The 13,476-nt window shown below is 41.0% G+C and overlaps 1 pseudogene; it reads right to left on the bottom strand.

Moving 5' to 3' along the window:
• Positions 1-588: 588 nt before the first annotated feature.
• LOC129471540 (chromatin assembly factor 1 subunit B-like) lies at positions 589-2,261 on the bottom strand (annotated as a pseudogene).
• Between the last annotated feature and the right edge of the window lie 11,215 nt (positions 2,262-13,476).

Below are 13,476 nucleotides of genomic sequence, written 5' to 3'. Positions count from 1 at the left end.
TGAGACCTTCTGATCATGTGAGTTAATACTTAATAAACTCCCTTTGATATCTATCTATCCTATTAGTTCTGTCCCTCTAGTGAACCCTATAATGTGTGTGTTTTTATTTATTTTATTTTTTTAACCTTCCAAAGTTTAATCAATCAACTCCTTAGAAGCAAAATCTAACCATTACTTCAAATATTCTAAAATTCAACAGAGTAAAATCTCAAATTACTTTCTCATCTTCCTAATTCTAACTTTAAAAGGAGTCCCTCCATGAAGTGTCTGCACTTCCATGAGGATGCCAGGGAGGACTCATTGATTTTCACACTAGATAATGTTGAACTGCTCCAGTTTCAGAGACTCATGAAAAAGAGGATTCAGTATGTTAAAACGTTCACATCCCCAAGTTAAAAATGGAGACTGAATAAAACGGCATCCATATTTCTGGAGAAAAATCAGTATACATGTCACTTCTGTTACAGAAATCCATTTACAGCATCTGTCCTGCTCCATGGAAGCGACTGGTCTCAGGCATCTCCAGCTTTACCACCTCATTGCACACATGGGAGGCCTGGAAGGCTTTGAGCAGAAGCCAAGGCCCCATCAAGGTTCCAGACTTTCAGTGCCCCCTTTGTTTTCATTGAGTCTGGGCTGTTTTAGCTCTGCAGGACTGCCCTGAGTGTTTCCAGGCATCTCTTACTAAATTCTTCTGCAGAAGGGGTGGAAATTACATTGATTGGTACAGACTTTGGTGGAGTGTCTGTCTTTAAGGGTATTAAGTTTATTCTCTGGGGTGTTGTCTTGCTCCAGGATTGCAGTGTGTTCAGAGTGACCCTCCGGGATGGATGGGCTTTTGTGTTTTAACTACTCGGCGGCAGGGTCTTCTTCTCTGAAGGCCTCGGCAAGGAGCTTTTGACAGCAGAATGATAGAGGGAGGGTCCCTGATGGCTGTTGGGGCTGGGGCCTGTCTGGCCTGAGTGGGGGTCAAGCAGGGGTTGCTGGGGTCTTGGGTTCTGCTGGCAGTTGTCCCCTCTACTGGTCCGGGTCCTGTCAAAGACCCTCGGTGTGTCTGACTCTTGGTTTTCTTTGCTGTATCAGGAGTTGTTGTGCTCAAAACTGACTTCTCTTTTAAAAGTATTCCAAGTTCACCTTTCTCAAATGTCACAAACGAGCAGTAACTGTCTGTGGAAGAAATGGCCATGAAGGCGCCATCGCTAGACCATGAAATGTCACTGAGGGTGTGGTAATGTGTATTAGACACATAACCGAAAGGGAAGGATTCCTGGGTGTCCAGAAGCACAGAGTCCTCCTAAGCCACAGCAAATACCAGGCGGTAGGGCAGACTCATTAGCTCCATACCTGTTTCCACCACCGGCCTCAGTTCAAAGTAGACTGGACAGCTGCCAACAGCAAGAGTGGCTTTTCCAGGACATGGAAGATGAGCGATGGGCCTTTTAAGATTCTTCCTGGAGAAAATGTAAGTGGTGTTCATTACATTTTCACTGGATTCCACACATCCAGCTGGTGTGAGGAGCAAAGATCCATCGGGAGTGAAACTCAGTCTACTGAAGAACAACTTCATGCTATCATTGTGAAACATCCAGTAGCTTCTTGCCTCTCCTTCAGCCCCTATTCCAGATAGCATCTTCGAAACATTAAAAACCACACGCTTCTTCTGTATACTGTATATCCGCAGCACCCTGTCACAGCTCAGAGTAGCAACATATTGACCTAAAGGGTCCCAGTTTACTCCTTGGACATAACTTTTATGTTACGTTAATTGATATTTTTTGTCCTTTATTGACATCCCATATGATGGCTGTGTTATCCACAGGGGCAGATGCCATTAAATTCCCATCAGTTGCCCAGCAAATATCATACACATCTTCTAAGTGGCCCCGCAGAGTCTTCACAACCATCCAGTTCTCCTTGTTCAGCTGGGCCTCGTCCTCATCCTGAAAAGCAATCTGCTCCAGCTCCTTGTTATCATTCACCTTCTACAACAGGATGACAGCATCATCTCCTCCCGATGCTAAAATCTCCCCAGTTGGAGAAAAACGCAGGACATTGATGGCTTTGGTATGATGAGCAAGATTGGACAAAAATTCCATGATGGCATTTCCATCTCGTCCCTTTTCTACCTTCCAGATCCTGACAGTGGAGTCCATGCCTGCAGACACCAGTCTGTGCGTCCTCCCGGCCATCCCATACTGGAAGTCCAGGCTGTAAACAGGGTCTTTGTCATGCCAGGCTATTTCACAAGTGATAACTTTCATCCTCCTGAGTCTTGACGGGGCAAAACGTTTCTCCAGCACCGTTCTGCAGGGACCCGGATGGTCAGCGTTGCCATCACCTCCTGTGCAGGGCTGTGCTGCTTCCCGCGCACCACAGGCCCCAATCCTACGTGGGCAGGACCCGAGTTTTTATTTTTATTTCTGTTTTTTGAGACAGAGTGCTCTGTCCCCCGGGTTGGAGTGCAGTGGCACAATCTCAGCTCACTGCAACCTCCAGCTACTGGGTTCAAGCAATCCTCCCACCACAGCCTCCAGAGTAGCTGGGACTACAGGGAGGTACCACAATGCCCGGCTAATTTTTATAGAGGCAAGGCCTTGCTATGTTGCCCAGGCTGTTCTCGAACTCCTGAACTCAAGAAATCCTCCAACCTAAGTCTCCCAAAGTGCTGGGATTACAGGTGTGAGCCATCGCACCCAGCCATGTATGTGTTTTTAATAGTCAATAAATGAGGTGCTATCAATTTCATTCCATAACTTTATTTTTAAAAATCATCATTCGATTTTTAAGATCTTCCCTCATATATATGTTCATCCAATAATTCATTGCTTCTAACTGCTTCATGGTACTCCACAATGTGTAGCCATCATATTTGATTTCTCTATTCCTTTAGTAGTGAGTACTCAGGTTGCCTCCAACTCTTGCTACAGTGACATATTCTCATATATGTCTCTTTACAGCATATGGTATGTCTCATTTTATTGAATGTCACCATTGTACTTTGCAGATATTGTGTTTTTCTCAAATTGAATGTTTGTGGCAACCCTGTGTCAAGTAAGTCTATCAGTACCATTTTTTCAACAGCATGTGCTCACTTTGCATCTCCATGTCACAGTTTCATAATTCTTGCAATATTTCACATGTTTTCATTATTATTATACCTGTTATAGTGATCTGTGATCAGTAATCTTTGATGTTGCCATTGTAATTGTTTTGGTGCCATGAACCATGTGCATAGAAGACAGTAAACTTAATCTATAAATATGGGTGTTCTTACTACTTCACCAAATGGATGTCCCCTCAACTCTCTCCCTCTCCTCAGGGCTCCCTATTACCTGAGACACAATAATATTGAAATGAAGTCAATTTATAACCCTACAATGGTATCTCACTGTTCAAGTGAAAGGAAGAGTCACACACCTCTCACTTTAAATCAAAAGCTAGAAATAATAAGCTTAATGAGGAAGGTATGTTGAAAGCTGAAATAAGCCAAAACTAAGCCTCTTGCACCAAAGAGATAGCTCAGCAGTTAGCCAAACAGTTAGTTGTGAATGCAAAGGAAAAACATTCTTGAAGGAAATGAAAAGTGCTACTTCAGTGAACACATGAAGAATAAGAAAGGGAAACAGTCTTATTGCTGATACAGGGAAAGTTTGAGTGGTCTGCATAGAAAATCAAACCAGCCATAACACTCTCCTAGAGTGGAGAAGTTAATGTCTGTCTTCAAATATTCAAACAACAGGCTGACTCTCTTTTTAGGGGCTAATGAATCTAGTGACTTTAAGTTGAACCCAATGCCCATGTACCATTCAAAAAATCCTAGGGCTCTTAAGCATTATGCTAAATCTACTCTGCTTCTGTTCCATAAATGGAAAACAAAGCCTGGCTGACAGCACATCTGTTAGCACCATGGTTTACTGAATATTTTAAGCCCACTGTTAAGGCCTACTGCTCAGAAAAAAAGATTACTTTCCATAGATTACTACTCACTGACAGTGTACCTGGTCATCTGAGAGTTCTGATGGAGATGTACAAGGAGATTAATGTGTTTTTCATCACAGCATTCATTCTCCAGTCCATGAATCCAGGAGTAATTTCGACTTCCAAGTCTTATTCTTTAAGGAATACATTTCCTAGGGCTATAGCTGCCATAGATAGTGATTCCTCTGATGCATCTGGGGAAAGTAAATTGAAACCATTCTGGAAGGAATTCACCATTCTAGATGTCATTAAGAACATTCATGATTCATGAGAGAAGGTCAAAATATCAACATCAGCAAGAATTTGGAAGAAGTTGATTCCAACTGTCATGGATAACTTTGAGGAATTCAATATTTCAGTGGAGGAAGTAACTGCAAACGTGGGAACAGCAAGAGAACTCAAATTAGAAGTGGAGGTCAGGTGTGGTGGCTCATGCCTGTAATCCCAGGACTTTGGGAGGCCGAGGCAGATGGATCACCTGAGGTCAGGAGTTCGAGACCAGCCTGACCAACATAGTGAAACCCCATCTCTACTAAAAATACAAAAATTGGCTGGATGTGATGGTGGACACCTGTAATCCCAGCTACTCAGGAGGCTGAGGCAGGAGAATCTCTTGAACCTGGGAGGCGGAGGTTTGCAGTGAGCTGAGATCACGCCATTGCACTCCAGCTTGGGTGACAAGAATGAATCTTCGTCTCAAAAAAAAGAAAAATTAGAAGTGGAGCTGGAAAATGTAACTGAATTGCTGCAATCTCATGATAAAACTTTAATGAACAAAGAGTAGTTTCTTGAGTTTCTTGAGGTGGAATCTATTCCTGATGAAGATGCTATGAACATTGTTGAAATGACAACAAAAGATTTAGAATATTTCATAAACTTAGTTGATAAAGCAGTGGCAAGATTTGAGAAGACTGACTTCAATTTTAGAAGTATTGTAGGTAATATGCTATCAAACGGCGTTTCAAGTTACAGAAAAATCATTCAGGAAATTGAGGGTCAATCCATGCAGCAAACTTCATTGTCTTATTTTAAGGAATGGCTACATCCACCCTACACTTCTGCAGTCACCACCCTGAACAGTCTGTAGCCATCAACATCGAGGCAAGATCTACCACGAAAAAGATTATAACTTGCTAAAGTTGAGATTATTATCAGCATTTTTAGCAATAAAATATTTTTGCACAAAGTCTGTACCTTGTTTTCTAGACATAATGACATTACACACTTCATAGACTTCAGTAGAGTATAAACAAAACTTTTATATGCACTGGGAAATAAAAAAAGTTGAGTGACTTGTTTTATTGCGGTATTCCCTTTATTGTGGGAGTCTGGAAGCGAACCCACAATATCTCCAAAGCATGCATGTAAATCCAGAAATGAAATGATTGGGTCATGTGGTAAATGCACACTTTTTTCATATTAATGTTTTTATTGAAGCATAACATAACAAATACAAAAGAGTGTATATAGAGCAAGTATACAACAGCATAGAGTGTGATGAGTTTTCACAAAGTGAACACACTTAGGTGACAACTACCCAGGGTGATGAGCCCCCATTCACACCCCGTGCAGTTTTAGCCACCTCTTCTCCCCAGAAACCTCTACCCCACTCCTAATACATAGGTTTAATTTCTCTTGAAAGTTGAAATGTTTTTAAAGCAAAATAGAGTATTATATTTTTTAAACTTGGAGGAAAAAAAAGAAATTTTACACCAAGACTGTGAAGATTTTTTTTCCTGTTTTCTTTTAGAAGTTTTATTGTTTGACCTTTTGCATTTTGGTCATGATCCATCTCAATTCAATTTTCAATATGATAATGAGGTCAGGTCACCATCTATCCTTGGCCTGACTGTTAGCCTAGTGTATTCACCTGGACCCCTTCTTCGGCAGGTCTTGAATTCCTATTTTCATCTGCTAAAACTGCTGAAAACTCTGATGATTCTCAGAGGCTTTCTACTTCTGTTTTTTTTAGCCTCATACACTCCCAATTCAGCAAATGTCCTGAAGGGAATTCCAGCTGTGTGTTTGAGGCTCTTCATGTCTCTTTTGGAAATTCTCTGGTTTCGCCATCTCCAGATTCTCAGCTTCTCCCATGACCCAGAATAGGTGAATGCCCTTCAGGTAGAGGCTGCTAGCTGCAGCTCACCTCTCTCCAATTTTACACTCTCCAGTCTCAGCCCCTACAGTTCTCTTTGCCTCAACAGCAATGCCACTACCTTCAAATAGGCTATTTCTGCCTTGAACTTGGCCTTTCTTCTTTTGCTGGACAAGAGTGCCATTCTGCACAGTTACTCCATATGGCCTTACACAATGCACTTTTCATGGTTTCCGATTTAACCCCGAAATGACTGGGAGAGGTGGGTGAAGTGTTCTTCTCTTTACAGAAGAAGGTTTTGAACCCAGGCTTATTTACATCCAAATCATACACTATTTTCACAAGACTCTTTAGCATTGCTGTCAGGATGGCTCAGCCAGAACCTGGCCTCTCCCTAAGTCATCAACTCCTCTTATGAGCTATAGCTTCACAGTGTTGCTTGGTTATAGCATCCCATCTCATGACCCTCAGTCACAAGGAAAGCCATTGCAGGTGACACCTCTCTTCTGCTGGGCCTGCCTCTGAGAGCAACTTCTAATTTTCCACTTTTTTTCTTTCTTCGTCTTGCTTCACTGAAGACAATTTGTTCATAGTTTTCTTAACGTATTGGTATTACTTTTCTCACTTTATACTGACTTTGCGTGCAACTGCCCCCAGGATATAGGTTAAGAGATGCATAGGGTGAGGATAGTCTCTCTATCCTAATGGCCACTTAATATTATCTGACCTTTTGATTTTTGCAAATCTGATGGGTGCAAAGTATTTCCTATTTTGCATTTTTATAACTGCTATTTCTGTTGAACAGCTCATCACATAATAACTAGTCACTCAGTTTTCCTCTCCATTCTTTCCTATTGGGTGTCCTGTATTTTCTTTTTAAATTTTTATTCAAAAAAATTTTTTTTGAAACAGAGTCTTGCTTTCTCGCCCAAGCTGGGATATGGTGATACGAACATGGCTCACTACAGCCTCGACCCCCTAGGCTCAAGCAATCCTCCCACCTCAGCCTCCTGAGTAGCTGGAACCACAAGTGTGTGTGCACCACTACATACAGCTAATTTTTTATTTTTTAATGGACTGGTTCTTGCCCTGTCACCTAGGCTGGTCTCAAGCAATCCTCCTGCCTTGGCCTCCCAAAGTGCTAGGATTACAGGCATGAGTCACCATGCCCAGCCTTCTTATTGATTTATAGGGTTATATGGATATTCTAGTCATTAATACCTTATTGTGTTTAGATAAGAAGACTACATGCCAGATTTATGCCTATCGTCCTAGCCTGAGTATTAAAAGGACCCTCTTTTACTCTCAAGCATGTTTTTAGGTTTAGATGTTATAAATATCTTTTCCTGGTCTTTGATTCTTCTCTTAATGTTTTCATTGGTGTTTTAATGTTGTCAAATCCACTAAGTTTTTGCCTTGTGGTTTGTGCTTAAGAAGTCTGTTTTCAATTCAGACTTGTGCTATTAGACATTTAGGTTTTTCTGGCCATTTGCATTTTCAGACAATGCTGTATTGAATATCCTTTTATATCTCTTTGTTCGTATGTGTGAGATTTTTTCTAAGTTGTATATCTGTGTGGCTGAGACTGCTATGTACCAAATAGTTCCCATCTCCTTTTCCTCTGTCCACACAATGGCTGGAATACATTCCACAGCCTGTCTTACAATTGTTAACTGGGTGCCATGTGACTGGCTTCTGGTCAATAGAATGTGGGCAGTAGTGATATAGGATGTGTCCAGTCCTGGCTCATGAAAACTTCCCGTAGGGATCCCCCAGTGTTCCTTCTCCTGCCTTCTGGGCAGATACAGAGGATACAATGGAGGACTCAGAAACCCGAAAAGATGGTGGTGCCACCAGATGAAAACACCTTGAGACCTGGGATTACTAGATGGGTCCTAGAATACTAAATTTGGATTTATGTAAGCACAGAAAAAAATTATGTTAAGCTATTAATATTTTGATGTTGTTTGTTACAATAATATATTAATTGATGATATGTTTTGGCTCTGTGTCCCCACCCAAATCTCATCTCAAATTGTAATCCTCAGGCGTTGAGGGGGGGACCTGGTGGGAGGTGACTGGATCATGGAGGCAGTTCCCCCATGCTGTTGTCATGATAGTGATTATGTTCTCATGAGATCTAATAGTTTGAAAATGTGGCTCTTCCTCCATAGCTCTCTCTCTCCCTCTCTCCTGCTGCCATGTAAGATGTGCCTTGCTTTCCCTTCACCTGCTGCCATAATTGTAAGTTTCCTGAAGCCTCCCCAGCCATGCAGAACTGTGGGTCAATTAAACATTTTTTAAATAAATTACCCAGTCTCAGGTCATTCTTTACAGCTGTGTGAAAATGGACTAATACAGTTGAAAAAAGCATGCAGAACTTGAAAACTATAAAATATTGTTGAGGAAAAACTAAATACAAGAGAGAAACATTGTGTTTCTGAAGTGGAAAATGATTTTAAGATTTCATTTTTTCTCAGATTCATCTATAGCTTCAATGCAATCTTAGTCAAAATCCCATCAAACTTCGTTCTAAAAATTGACAAGTTGATTCTAAAATTTATATAGAAATATAAAGTGCTTAGAATTGCAAAAACAACTTTGAAAAAGGAGAACAATGTTGGAAGACTTATACTAGATGATTTTAAGGCTTATTATGAAGATATAATAGTCAAGATACTATGATATTTGTATAAAAGAGACATATTTATCAATGGGACACAATAGAGACTCTAGAAATAAATCCACACATATATAATCAATTAATTTTTAACAAAGATAGCAAGGCAATTCAGTGTGAAAGAAAAATCTTTTCAACAAATTATGCTGAAACAATTAGTCAAATGGAAAAAAAACTATCATTAACTCACTATATACACAAATGAACTCAAAATGAATTATAATTGTAAAACAAAATTAAAAACTTCTGTAAGACAACATAGGAGAAAATATAGTGCACCTTTGGATTGGCAAAGATTTCTTAAATTCTATAGCAAAAGCAAGAACTAAAAAAACTTAATATATAAATGGAATTTAATGCACCATTTTTTAAAAGTTTGCCCTTCAATCAATATTCTTACAAAAATAAAAAGGCAAGACACAGATTGAGTGAAAATATTGGCAATATCCGACAAAGAGCCTATATCTAGAATATGTAATAAATTCTTCCAATTTAGTGACAACCTAATTTTTAAAACAGGCAAAAGATTTGAATGAATAGTTCATCAAAGAAGATATATAGGTAAGAATAAGCACATAAAAAGATGTTCAACTTGATTAATCACTAGGGGAAGTGCCAAGTAAAACCACAATAATATTACTGTGGACATTCATTAGAGTGAATAAAATTCAAGACTTCATATCAAAATTTTGGTGAGGATACAGAGCAACTGGAACTCTCACATACTGCTGGTAGAAATGTAAAATGGTATTTAAAAAAGCAGTTTCACAATTTCTTTAAAATTTAAAGATGTGTGTACACCACAGCACTATGTCCTAGTCCATTTTCCACTGCTGTAATAGAATACCATAGACTGGGTAATTTACGAAGGAGAAAAAGTTTATTTGGCTCATGGTTCTGGTGGTTGGGAAGTCCAAGAATACGGTGTCAGCATGTGCCAAGGGACTTTGCACTACATCATAACAGGGGAAGTAATTTCATGATGACAGAGGGTGAGAGTGTATGAGACACAGAGAGAAACCCACTCAGGAACCCACTCCTGAAATAATGGCATTAATCCATTCATGAAGGCAAAGCCTCATAACCTAACTACCTGTTAAAGGCCCTACTTCCCAATATTCTTAGATTGGCAATTAAATTTTAACATGAGTTTTGGAGGGTACATTAAAACCATAGCATTCTGTCCCTGGCCTTTTCACATGCAAAATACATTCATTCTATCCTAATAGCCCCAAAAGTTTTAACTTGTTCCAGCATTAACTCAGAAGTGCAAAGTCCAGAGTCTCATCTAAATTGGATGTAAGACTCAAGGAACCATTTATCCAGAGGCAAATTCCCTTCAGCTGTGAGCATTGAAATTAAAAGAAATTATCTCCTTCCAAAATACAATGGTGGGACAGGCATAGCATAGATATTCCCATTACAAAGTGAAAAAATAGGCAGAAAAAAAAAAAAAAGAGAGAGAAGAAGAGTAACTGATTTTAGGTAAGTCCAAAACCCAACAGAGAAAACAACATTAAATCTTAAGCTAGAAAATAATCTCTTTTCACTCCATGTCCTGCAACCTGGGTACACTGGGGTGGGTGTTGAGCCCCCAAGACCTCAGGCACCCTTATCCCTAAGGCTTTGCAGGGCTCAACCCATGTGTCAGCTCTCTCAGGTTGGAAGTTCATGTCTGCAGCTCTCCTGGGCTGATGTTGCACACTGGTAGCTCTAAAATTCTAGGGTCTTGGTGGTGGTCCCACTGCCATAGCTCCACTAGGCATTGCCCTAGTGAGGACTGTCCATGGAAGCTCCAACACCACATTTCCACTCGGCATTGTCCTAGTAGGAGCTCTCTGTGGTGGCTCCACATCTGTGGCAAGTTTCTGCCTGGGCTCCCAGGTTATCCACAATATCCTTTAAAAATCTAAGTGAAGAAAGCTATGCCTCCATACCTCTTGCATTCTGCATGCCTACAGACTTAACACCACTTTCACCTTCTGGAGTGGTGGGTTAAGCTGCACCTAGGCCTGCTTGAGCCACAGCAGGAGCAGCAGAGGGGCGGGAACACTGTTCTGGAATGCAGGGAGCAGAGACACAAGGCAGCTCTGGGTTGCAAGTCTACAAAAGTCTGTAGAGGCTACCCCAGGCCCAACCCCGGAAACTATTCTGACCTCCTTGAGCTCTGGGCCTGTGATGGGAGAGATAGCCTCAGAGATCCCTGAAATGCATTTGGAGTCTATCTCCCATTGTCTTGATGAATAGCACCTGGCTCCCTTCCAGCTATATTAATCTCTTCAGCAAATAGTCACTTGGCCACACCCTTAGTATTTTCTCCCAAACATGCTTTTTTACTCTTTACATGGCCAGAATGTAAATTTTTCAAGACTTTTCATTCTGCTTCTCTTTTAATTTTAAATTCTGTCTTTAAATTTTCCCTATCTTCTCACATCTCGCTGTGTGCGTTAAAAGTAGCCACTCAGCAGCTTGAATGCTTTGCTGCTTAGATATTTCTTCTTCCAGATATCCTAATTCATCGCTCTTAAGTCCTGCATTCCATAATGCCCTAGGGCAGCAGTCCATTGTAAGATAAAGAGTCACACTAAGGGATGTCCTATATTACAGACATACTCCTCTTTACCTCCATTGTGGAGTAGAAGTCAAATTTGCCCTTGGTAGTCAGAATCAATTACCCCAGCCAGCAAGTAACTCCCTTCTATAACTATGGATTCAGAGGCATGAAGAACCCAAAGTGGCCAGATTTCCAGTTCAATGATATCATAGTTGTGTCTCCTCTTTGCTCCCTTTGAAAGTATGATATCTAGGCCAGCAAGTCATAAGATCATGGGAACAAGAAGCAAAAATTTTACTAGTGGGTCACGAGGGGTAATAGTGAACTAGGGGTAATAGTGAGTGGTGCCACTCCCATGTCTGTCTCTTGATTCCTAAAACAATGAGCCCTGGCTATGGGGGAAACAGCACCACATATTTAATGCCAATTCAAAGCATATAGAGTCTTCTATAGAACATTGCCCCAGCTCTTTAAGGTATTGCCACCTAGCTGGTATTATATCTGAGTATTATATATTCCAAAGGCCATCCCACTATTTTATCAACCTACTAGCTGCTTCCAGATGGTAAGGAACATGGTAAGACCAGTGAGTTCCATGAGCATGAACCCATTGCTGCACTTCTTTTGCCATGAAATGAGTTCCTTGATCCAAAGCAATGTGTGTGGAATACTATGCTAATGAATAAGGCATTCTGTAAGTCCATGTATGGTAGTTTTGACAGAAGCCTGTGTACAAGGAAGGCAAATCCATATTCAGGGTAAGTGTTTATTCCAGTAAAGAAAAAATGCTGCCCTTTCCATGACGGATGTAGTCCAATGTAATCAATCTGCCTCTAGGTAGTTGGCTGATCACCCCAGGAAATAGTGCCACATTTGGAAAACAATGTTGGTCTCTGCTGTGGGCACATTGTGCACTCATCAGTGGCCATAACCAGGTTAGCCTTTGTAAGTGAAGTCCATGTTGCTGAGCCCAGGCATAACCTCCATTCCTGTGACCATGGCTGCTTTGATCATGAGCTCCCTGGGCAATGAAAGGGCAGCTGGGGAAAGAAGCTGACTGGTACCCACAGGACACATCATTCTATCCAATTGATTATTAAAATCCTCCTCTGCTGAAGCCACCCTTTGGTGAACATCCACATGGGACACAAATATCTCCACATCTTTTTGCCCATTTGAAGAGGTCTATCTGCATATGTCTTACCCAAATTTCCTTGTCACCAATTTTCTAATCATGTTCCTTCCTTCCAGCTAAACCATTGGCCACAGTCCATGAAATGGAATATAATCACATGACTGGCCATTTCTCTCTTCAAAGAAAGTGAACAATCAGACGCACTTCCAGGATGAATTCTCTTCACCACTGCCTTTTAGTGTCTGTAGTGCTGCAGCTGTCCACTTTCAGGTGGTGGTGCCTGCATACAATGCAAAACCATCAGTAAACCAGGCCTGAGTCTTTTCTTCCTCTCTCAGCTGATTGTAGGAAACTTCCTATGAGGCCATAATTACAGGCTGGGAGAATGAAGGCAATGTAGCAGGCGTAAAAACCATAGACCTTTTGGTCATTTTTTCATGTAACTTACTTGTGCCTTTAGGTCCTTCTCAGGACTGATCTCACATATAGCACTTGGGGTGGTGAGGACGTGAGGATGGAGTGCTGCTGTGTATGTTCAACTTTATGGCATTGTAGGTCAGATAATACCCAGTTCACAATGGGCAGTTCAGGTTGCATGGCAACTTGATGGCCCATGGTTAAGCCTTCAGTCTCTACTAAGGCCCAGTACCAGGACAAGAGCTGATTCTCAAAGGAGAATTAGTTATCCACTGAAGATGGCAGGACTTTGCTCCAAAATCCTAACAGTCTGCACCATGAGTTAACTACAGGGGCCTGCCAGCTCCTCCAAAATGTATCCCTACTGCTGCTTCAAGCACCATGGACCTGCTGGATCATGTGGCCCAAGTGTCAGAGTACATGCAGCTTGGATTTATTGCAGAGACTTCTCTTGTTCTGGGTCCCATTTGAAACTAGTCCTGAACTCAGACTTCCTATATCTAGAACTGTCAAAAAATTAATTTCTGTTGTTAAAGCCACCAGTCTATGGTATTTTGTTACAACAGTCTGAGCCAACTAAGATGATGACCAATTGAAATTTATCCTAGCAATGCAAC

Source organism: Symphalangus syndactylus, chromosome 2 (assembly GCF_028878055.3).
Source record: "Symphalangus syndactylus isolate Jambi chromosome 2, NHGRI_mSymSyn1-v2.1_pri, whole genome shotgun sequence".
In the NCBI taxonomy this organism is placed as follows: Eukaryota; Metazoa; Chordata; class Mammalia; order Primates; family Hylobatidae; genus Symphalangus; species Symphalangus syndactylus.
Note: the sequence above shows the minus strand (reverse complement) of the source record. Positions and strands in the feature narration are given on the sequence as shown.